A 10,912-nucleotide genomic window follows, 5' to 3' on the forward strand; every position below is an offset into this window, starting at 1 on the left:
TACTGGAGGCAACATTGATAAAATATTCTGCATTGTAGGAGGTAAAAGAAAGAGTCAGAAAAATATTTTCCTTTTTTTATTTGTTTAACAGATGTCTTTAACATTAATACATCTTTTATGCTTAAGAATTTATTTTTCCAAAAGCATCATCAGTAATGCTCCCCATCCAGCAAAGGTATATAAAACTCAAACACTTTGAAAAAAAAAAAATCATGCTCAGCTGGATTTATATCTCCATCATCTCCTGTCTTTTTTGATTTCTCTGAAGTGATGAGACTTGGAAGGAACTTTATCATCTGATAACTGGCTTGGACCTTTGACATATCCCCTTTTTCCTTTTGATGTTTTCACTGCTTTAAAACAAGCTGTCAATGAAAACTTGGGCAAAATCTGTTTTACAAATGCCTGTGCTAAATCACATAACACAAGGAAGTTCAAATGGAAGGAGTTATTTAATCCATTAATACCAGCTGTTGGAATTTCCTAAAGCTTGCAGTAAGGGTTGTAATGCTAGTAGGTTAGACGGCATCATGAGTGCTTAAGATTCACAGCCACTAGTATAAATGAAGCAAAGGACGGTGATACAATCATGTTTATCATAACAAGCACATGTAGGAATTTAGACTTGATGCCATCTCCAAGATAGCATCAAAGTTTCATAGTATTGCTTTCCTACTGTTAAAGTCTTTTCTGAACCTGATCTGTGATGTGCTGAGTCATTTCAGCTTGCAGTGAAATTAATGGGAGTCACAGCAGCTGTGCATTTGCAAGATCAGGGCCCTGAGAGAGAGAGAGGCATTCTATGACATTACAGACAACTGGTCTGTATACAGCCAAAAAAAGAGAAATTATCATATACTGTTAGTCAAATTAGTATTCTAATATACTATAAAAACATGTTAAGTGATTATTTACTTAGCTCTCTTTCACAAAGTGTGCACACCCAGTGCAGTGGGCACATACATAACCATTAAACTATAAACAATTAGTACCCATGTCTGATTAACTGAAACCCACCCAAAAAAACCTGTAAGATGCTTCCAAACTTAGAACTCTCCTACCATTTCCATTAACAACAGGTTATTTGAGTACTTCAGAATTTGATAATGGGTGTCATGCCAGAAAACTTCAGAAAGAGGGGAGGAATCTATGGCACTTGTATGTCTCTGAACTATTCCATTTTAGAAGAAAGAATACTCAGCCTCCTGGAGTAAATGGATTAAAGTTGTACATCCTGGAATTAAAAAGAAGTGAACATGTGTTTTTTAGAGAAAGGAGCTTAAAGAGAATGAAAGGAGCTTTGACAATGATCCATAACACTAAGAACAATCCATATCCATTTAATGGCATTACTGGAATCTAAAGGGAAAACGTGCCCAGCTGTAAATATGTGTGTGTGTATATATATATATATATATATATATATATATAAGAATGGGGCAACACCGGGAATAGTCAGTTTTCATTGGATGAAAGGATTCTATTTCATATTCTACAGTTTTTACAGCCTATGAAATTTCTCATTTGGGTCAGGTCTCACTCTTTTTTTGCCCTATTTAGTGTAACCTGTGTCCTGAATCCCTTCTTCGTGTTTCAGTGGCAACACCAGTGTTGGGTGTGATGCAGATGACTAAGGAACAGAAAGGGACAGATTGCACAAACACAACTTCTCTACTGTGTCATGCACTCACATAGCTACTCCCAAAATACCTCTCCCCCTCCCCCCCCCATGCCCAGTGATTACCTCTAAACAAAAGGAGAAAAATTTTGCACTCCTGTATGATGGTATCTGTCTGAAGTAAGTCCATTGATTTAGTGCCACAGTGGAAGCCAGTGTTACTTCAGAACAAGTTTTGGCACAAGGTACAGTTCAGTTATTCAATGGACTAATATAGTGTAGTCAAGTACACTATCACTTTTTAAGCCAAGATTTTCAAAAGTGACTAGTAATTTTGGATAGTAGTTGTAGGATGCCCAGCCTGAAACATCAAGAAAGGGTGTGTTTATTTGGGATTTAAGGTATTAACTCAGATCTGGTGTTACAGGCTCCTCTACATTCTTAAGAATAACCTCCCCCTAGCATTATTACTAAAGAGAGAGATTAATGGGACCAAACCTAATATTATTGTGGTTGTTAAATTCAGACAGTACAGTAGTTGAAGATTACTAGTCACATTTTAAAAAAATATCAATCAGTGACATACTGTAGATTCAGTGATTTGCAATAACAGTGTGGGAAGCAAAAAGGAGAACTGCAAAAGTTGTAAATCTTATCTGATGCCTGGGAGCAAAACAAGCAGAAGCCCAGAATGCTGGCTTTGTAGAATCAGAGATGCTACACCCTGCCTGGGCTGCCATGCTGACCTAATTGCTTCACAAGAATGAAATTTGAAGGGGAGCAGTGGGGAAGTATCATATGCACACCCTAAGCTGTGATCCTAAGAAATCCAGAGTCCTGCCTTTTTCTCTCAACTCATCAACCAGGATTTTAGGTGTGTTGCAGCCCTTGTGGGTTGGCTGATACATGACAGATATTTATTAGGGCTGACTGCTATACCAAGGATATAGATGTATCAGAGCTGTGCAAATCAGACAGGGTCTGGTTGCTGGGGTTGGCAGTGGTAGCCGTGATATTCACTTGAAGATTCAGGTTCTAAATTAAATCAAACCTCCAAAAGTCCCATTCCAAAAGTGTCTTTTGTACCCAGACTCCAGAGACACCCTCCTTCTTATCTTGGTGACTTCAGGGAGGGCTTCGTCGCCTGTTCCCCTCCTGGAACTGAGTGGCCCTCTTCATTTTCTCCTGAATGTTGATAGGAGCCAAACATCCACTACCCTCCACAGAGTTTTCAGGGGCCACTTGAAATGCATTCATATAGTGAATGCATTTAATTAATATTCTGGGGTGCAGGCAGACATGGTCCCTTCTCACGGAGCTTGCAATGAAGGTTAATACTGGACAATTCTGAGCATGATAAGTAGGGATGTGCTCTAGGGAAATGAACTCCCATAATCAATAGAACAGTCCAAGACCATAAATTTCAAAAGTGATCATTGATTTTGGATGCCTAACTTGAGACGCTTGAGGCCTATTTTTCAGAGGTGTTCAGCACCCACCCAGAACGCCAATAGACGTAAACAAACACTGAGGGTGCACAGCACTTCTCAAAATCAGACTCAAGTTATGCACCCAAAAAAACCCAAGCTATCCAAAATCACTGGCGACTTGTAAAAATCTGGTCTGAATGTCTATGCACATAAATGATTGCAGATGGGAGTGGAGTGCAAGGGAAAGAGGCAAATGTGGAGCTTTCAAGCTTGATCATGTCTAACAAATAAAGATTGAAGCAATATGAAAGAGAATTTAAAACATAATCTGTCTCTCTGCTTGTGGTCAAACATCTGTACAGGAAGGAAAACGTTCAGTGTTTTCTTTGGAGACTTGATCCCATGAACCTCTCTAATGGAATCATGAGTAAACTCTCCAGTATGCTGGTTGACAATTTCTGGAGGTTTGTTTTATTTAAGTTCACCCTAGAAATAAAACTCTTTTGACCTTTACATGGCTGGGAGGTCACATCATTATGATGACTCTCACTGCATTTACAGTAACATCATCCACTAGCTATTCATTGCAGACTCCAGTGTGTGTGCTTTTACCACAGCAGGTACTACAGCTAATATTTGTGAGGCTAAATTCAGCCCAGGGTCTGCTGCAGGGCCCCAAAGCATATTCTAAAAGAGAATAAGGTTCCAGCAGCAGAAGCCAACCACAGCCTCCTCACTGCCAAGGATTGGGGAGCTGTGGGACAGCAGTGATGCCCAAAACGCATATGGCTATGGCCAAGGTGTAGTCTGAATGGATAGATGAGGGATACTCTTGAGACATCATCTCCATGAAAAGCCTGTGCTTCTGTGGGCCTGCTAATGGATTTTAAAGTTGCTTTCTCCAAGTTAAAATACCAGGAGGTGAGAAGCAGCAGCAACACCGAGTGACTAAGCTGGTGCAAGGGAGTGGAAGTTATACCACCCTGCACCTAACTTAGTGAATTTGTTGTCCAAACTGGTAGCACATACATTCATTTTCTATCCTTTCTGACTCAGCTTCACTGATTATGTGCGCAACATGCTTAATGAGCTGCAATAAATTCCTTGTGTTGCTCAACCTGGACTTGCCTCCTGATGCACTCTGATTAGCTTGATTTTCCACAGTTTTTTCTAAATTCCACTTCTTCACCATTCAGGTGGTTCCTTGTTTTAATGGTAACAGATGGTCTGCAATGCATGCCCTTAAAATTCTTATTGACATGTTTGAACTTCAGAAATACTTACTCAGACAGATTTATCAGCACTGCCAGGGAAATATAAAAAGCCGTAATGACTATGGCGTTTAAAAGTATTACTTTCATCCTGGAGGAACTGAGGAGCAAGGTCTGTGGCCTATTCCCTTGAAAGACATTTATAATATGAAGAGGCAACCAAACTTCAGCCAGATAAACCCTAAGTAACCAGTTGCCAATCTGTCAATCTCACCAGTACACCTGCGTTCAGAAGGGCATTGCACTGCTTACAGTGCTACATAATGCAGCCCAGAACACACCACACAACTTGGAATTCATTGTGGTTATAGATAAAATGTGTATGAATGTATTTGCAGAGCTATTCAAGACTGACAGGCAATACCTTGCATGTATTTGCTATCCGGAGTGCCACAATATAGCAACTGCTGTGAATCTGGAACAGCTGGGGCTGAAGAATATTTTGAATAGACAGAACATGGTTTTCCAATCTCTGGGATTCTTACTTAGTTTTTACCCAGGTAATAAGGCCACAAAAGGACCTAAGGAATCACAGGAACATAGCAATCCACAAAGCCTGAGTTAGGTGTATAGTATATACCTGTATAATACCCGGGGAGAGAGGTGTGTCCTAGAATATGATCCACAAACCCAGCACACGCTAGGTAGGGAGCTGCATATTCTAGCCCTTAGGAGATGCTAATGTGGGGATTTGTTCTAAGCCCCACCCCTCTCTCGGAGTTTGGCGCCAAGTTTGGGATGCAGGAAAGTACCTATCTCTGCTTGTGAGTCATGAAGCAGGGGAAGATAGGTGTTTGGCTGCCTATATTGCATGCAGGGCCTGATCCACTAGGTGTGCTGAGAGGCTGCTACTGTATCTGGTCCCTCAGGCAAGTTCGCACAAAATAGCTAGGGGTGGAGGGTAAGGGGGCTCCTAGAGTGAGGCACTAGTGAGCATGCTCAGAGGCAGAAACATAGGCACCTAAAGAACTTTCACTGCAAAAACTTAGGCACCGAGCAACTTTAGTCTCCTGCAGGTTTAGGTGGCAGCTGAGTGGGAGTTTTGTGGATTGTAATGGCTCCTAAAAACAGGACTTACGTGCCTAAATACCCTTTTGGAACCCATGCTAAGAGTTTCTGAGCAAAAACTGAGCAACCTCCATTTCCAACTATGTGTTTGGGATCACCACCAATTAGTGAAACTCAAATTGAATGCTAATTATTATTATTTGTTAGGTGTCATCAGTTGTGCTGGGTATTGTATGAGATACAAAATTAAGACATTCACTATCTAGAGCTTCCAAGACAAAAACAGACAGGATGAACTGAGAAGCTCAGAAGAAATGTTAACTTGGAAGCATCTTCTTAAAAAAAAAAAAAAAGTCAGTCCAGTGGGTGGTGCAGAATTCAATCTTTCAGAAGGACATGAATATAATAGGGTTGCTTGGGAAATTGAGACAGGAAGGGTATTCAGTTAAAGTTAGCACTTTAACAAAATCTGTCGTACTTTAGAACAAATGTCAGTAGGTTTATAGCTAGATTCTGATCTTATTGACATCACTGTTGAAATCACTGTAACTCTACTGAAATCAAAGAAGAAAGAAAAGTGTGTCTCATGAAGCTTTTTCACAAAGGTTACATCTGAGCACTTTTCTCATTACTTTCTCCAGCAGCATGGAACATTTATTGTTTTTACAGCTTAGCTCCTGTGAGATGTTTGTGTTGGAAGACAAGTCTGCCACACACATTTGTTTATGTCATCCATTAATGTGAATGGGCAATTTTGACTGGCAAAGTTGGTGCATTGTAGCTAGTGCTCATTCTGAAAACTGCACTCAAAATATCCGGATCGTTTTGTTCTCCTCTCTTGAGAAACAGGGAAGTGACTGCAGTCTTGTGGATGGAATGGTATGAGGTTTAGGATACAAGTGCCTATGTCACCTGCATGCTGCTTCAATGCATAGCATACTGCTATTTTAATTACTGCCATCAAATTTACTTTATAGTTTACAGTAAGATAAGAAATTCAATGTTTTAAATTATAACAAGCCAGCCTGCCTGAAATAATGAAGCCCTGACATTTGAGATTTTTCTAGTTTCTGTTTAAAAAAAAAAAATCTAGTTTAAATTTCATCTCGTTTTTTTCTTTGTGATTTTATATGCCCTGAAAACTCATAATGTGACCTATTGTTTCAATACCCTGTACTGGTCTTATGTTTACTTAACACCATTAAAGACCCCAAAGCACCTTAAGACCACTAAAAAGCAGCCACCTCTGTGCTGAAACATAGCAACAGTACACACAGTATTTCACAGCTGCGTAAGATGGGAGTTAAAATCCAGACCTTGTGTCAGTGGGCTCAACCTATGATTTTAGTGGAGGTGCACCTGATTACACATTCTCTAAATTTGGCCCAAGGGGTAGAAAATACCATAAGCAATTGAAATACATAATTATAAGGGTGCAGTTGCATTAGTACTGTTACTGCTCCAGTTGGAGTCACTGAAGCAGGCCTATTAGTTGTCATAAATGTTCTGTTTCACAGATGTTCTTTGCTGAGCTGCAAACACTGCCACATATGCAAAGAAACACATTTTGCTCAGTACCTACCATGCCCTTTACTCATATCCCACTGTTACAAAGATACTGACAATTGTTTGCGAAAGTAGCTCACAGGTCACCCAGCTCTAGACTTGATGGAATAATGGCCTGAGCCCATACAACACGAATCCCACCCACATATCTCTTCTACGTAAGTAGAGTTGGTGGCATTTTGCTGATTACCTGTGGGTTATTCCCAATTGGATTTTCATAGGTGACACCTTCCAGCATTTGCCCATTTTTTTTCTAGAAAAGAGGAAAGGACAGAAATATACAAATTCTCTTAGCAATCAGATTAATCATTATAGCAGGGAAAACAGGAGGTTACGTTCCTGTAGAAGTATTGGTAACAGAGACCATTAGGTAAAGTAAACAGGAATTCACAATAACTTGACCTCTAGTCATATTTTTCCATTGCCAGGGATGAAAAGCACTAAAAAGAGTTGCAAAAAAAATTCAAAATTATTTTCAGAATTTTATAGGTTTTTGCAAAAGTTTTCATGGTTAAAGAATGGGCATTTTTCAAGTAGAAACATTTAGCTTGAAAAATTTCAACCACCTGTAATCCATTGTGCAAATCATTGTCTAGACTATTAATCTATTGACATTCCCTTGGTTTGTTACTATTGGGATATAATTGCTAAAATAACATTTATAAGTAATTCAGCCAAAAGAGTGATCTGCCTAGAACATCATGTAAAGATATAGCAAAGTCTAGCAAATTTTGATGCTTAAATCAAGACTGGTTTGAAAAGTTTTGGCTCAGGCTTTGGTTCAGGTAGGTGTCTATATTAAAGAGAAGAAAGAAGGGAAGTGTTAAGTGGAGACTCTGTTGTACTTTTTATTCAATACTTCTACGTCCTTATCATCTCTTTTGTTCTGCTCTGGATTCTGCAACATTACATGAGTTTTCTTCACATTCTGCGCACTGTTAGGAGCAGGAGACAAATAATGTCTCTTGAATTGTCCAGCAGCCTTACCTTGAGTTAAATGGCTTGAGCAACAGAAACATTGCAGTTTCTACATGTTGTAGCTTTTTTGTGTAAGGATCTCATCAGGAAGTGAGTGAGTCAACAAGAATTTGGAGTTACAGTACCAACATTCCCAGACACATTTTGTTACTTCATTTTGGGAAACAAATGTATAAAAATCATTACAAAATTACAATGCACTGTCTAAATGATTTGCTGATAAAAATTTTGTAATGAAAATGGAACATATGTGGCTGGTTACAAAAATAACAGGTATTTTTCTTAACCACACCAGCACACACAGTCATAAAGCGGTGAAAAAAATCCAAGGAGCGGATTCCCTGCTGGTGTCAATTAGTGTCAATTTATACCAGCGGGAGATCTGCCCCTAGTATTTTTATCACTGCTTTAAGTGAAAGCAGGAGCAGGCCTTTTATTTGAGAGTGATAAAACTCCTAGGGGCAGATCCCCTGCTGGAAGCCAGTGTCATGTATATTAAAGTAGAATGTTTCACTTTTTAAAGTTACAAGATGAAATTGTGGAGCCAATATTCAAACTTGTGTGTCTCGAGTTAGACATCCATTTATTTGGGTGCCATTTTATTTAGATCCCTTATATTTAGGTACATAAGGTGCCCAAATCAGCACAAAAGAGATTGACCTGGGTACCTAAGTATGGCTACTTAGGCATCCAACTTTGAAAATTGAGTTCTGTAATAAAACAGGGAAATAAACTGAAATACAGAGGTGAAAGTAAGCTAGTCCGGTCCAGCGTACTGCCAAGAGCCAGTACACAGGTGACTGTACCGGCAGGGGGCAGCTTCCCCAGGTGGGCAATTTAAAAGGGCCCTGGGCTCCCAGCAGCAGCAGGACCCCCAGGCTCTTTAAATTGCTGCCAGAGCCCCGCTGCCAGAGCCCTGGGGTAGTGGTGGCGCCCGGGAGCCCCTGGGCTCTGGCGGCAATTTAAAGGTCCCGGGGCTCCCGGCAGCGGCCGGAGCCCTTGGCCCTTTATATCACCACTAGAGCCCTGGGGCTCCTGGCTGCTGCAGCAGCTACAGCTACCATGGGGCTCCGGTAGTGATTTAAAGGGCCCGGGGCTCCTGGCCGCCACTACCGCAGCCGCAGCCCCGGGCCCTTTAAATCGCAGCCGGAGCCCCGGCGTAGCAGCAACGATTTAAAGGCCCCACCCCTTCCACCTGAGGCCCCACCCCTTCTACCCGAGCGGCCTCCCCCCGCTCAGGACCCCGGCCCTGCATATCGGTAAGTCCCTTAAGTTACTTTCACCCCTACTGAAATACTAGTCAAAACCTCATAAAACACTTTTCCATAGACTGACTCATGATTTTACAGGAAATAGGAAAAACTAATTTAAAAATAAATCAGGCCAGTTTATTTCTTTACTTTTTGAAAGCGTGCAATGAAAAATAATACATTGAGTTGTAGGAATTAATGTTCATGCCATTCTCCTTATTCCATCAGCCCTACATGTAACCACCAAAAACACAGGGCCAATATGTTCTATATTTTGCAGTGCACAGCACCATGCACACTGGTGCTGCTCAGTATATAAAAATCAATCAATAAAAATTACATGAATGGTTTTTGATGTCTGCTATAAGACATGAATCTGTGTTGGTGTGCGACTGGTAGCCTCTCATACAGTGTTAAATGATGTGCACAAGTGGATACCTAGCGGTGAAGTAGTAGCACTGCACTCAGTTTACTCCATCTAGTTCATTGTATGCCATTACAGCAGGAAAGTCAAATATAAATCCTAATGTGCTCAGCTTTTAACTTAGTATTTGATACCAGGAAAGTCTGGTGAAGTATTTTGATTTTGGAAAACCAAGATTGTATTTCTGTGCATGAACTTGGACACTTCTGATCAGGAATCTGGGCCTGCTCACCTCCCAATGAGTCCATTGCTGCCTGTTTGTTCTTGTATGGATAATAACAATGGTTAGGATTCGCAGGGCTGCAGCAGTTATACCAAGCAAGCTGGGGGGTTCATCATGCATTGTTTATCATCAGGAAACCCACAAACACTAAGAATTAATGTTTTAGGGGATTAATAATAGAAGGTTGGAAGCCTTCTAACTATTGCTTACCTGTTTGAATCAGCCCAGCCTGGTAGTAACTGAATGTTGGCTTCACCACAACCATTTTTTTTTACCATAGGCAGCCTATGCAAGATGACCAGGGCAGAGGCAGCCAGGCCAATAACATCCACTGGGCTGGGGTCAAAGGTAGGAGCCAAGACTAGTTACCAAGTCGAGTCACGAAACTGGTACCAAGGTCAGGCCATGAAAAAGGCAGGAGTCAGGAGCTAGACAGGGCAAAAAGACAAGATCAATAGAAAGGAAGAGTCTGTATGGTTGCTTAGCATCTCCCTGGGCAGACTTTGTGGTTTAAATAGTGTGGACCAATCAGGTGGCCTCAGGGTTTTATTGCTATGGCCAATTTGGGTGGTACTGCCTGTGGAGCCTAACCATCCCGTAATTGTTGGGTGGTGCTTCAGCTGATTCCCCAGTGGCAACATAAAGGCATCGGTCACCCAGACTCCTATGCTCCCGGGTTCTAGATCTGTGGTTCCTTACATCAAGGTTGCAGAAAGCACCATCAGAAAGGGCAGGTTGTTAGCAGTATCTTCACAGAGGCTATGAACTGTACAGGGAGGAAGAATCCTCCTATTGTTAGAGGTGATTTCAAATCAGGGCTGAGGCACATGAATAGATCATGGGCATGTACTACTATGGTAGGGTGACCAAATTTTATAGGGATAGTCCCAATTTTGTGTCTTTTTCTTATGTAGGCTCCTATTACCCCCCACCCTCTGTCCCGATTTTTCACACTTGCTGTCTGGTCACCCTATACTATGGCCTATTCTCTTTCTTCTGTGTTTAATTAGAGGACTTTCAAAGGACTTAGAAAAGTTGAAAATCACTTTCCATATGATAATTCTATATGTACATGTAAACCCTAAGATTTATCTTTTGGAAAGAGATCAGAAAAGTGGAAAGATGCATTTTTGTCTTTTGTTAA

This window comes from Malaclemys terrapin, chromosome 6, assembly GCF_027887155.1.
Source record: "Malaclemys terrapin pileata isolate rMalTer1 chromosome 6, rMalTer1.hap1, whole genome shotgun sequence".
In the NCBI taxonomy this organism is placed as follows: domain Eukaryota; kingdom Metazoa; phylum Chordata; order Testudines; family Emydidae; genus Malaclemys; species Malaclemys terrapin.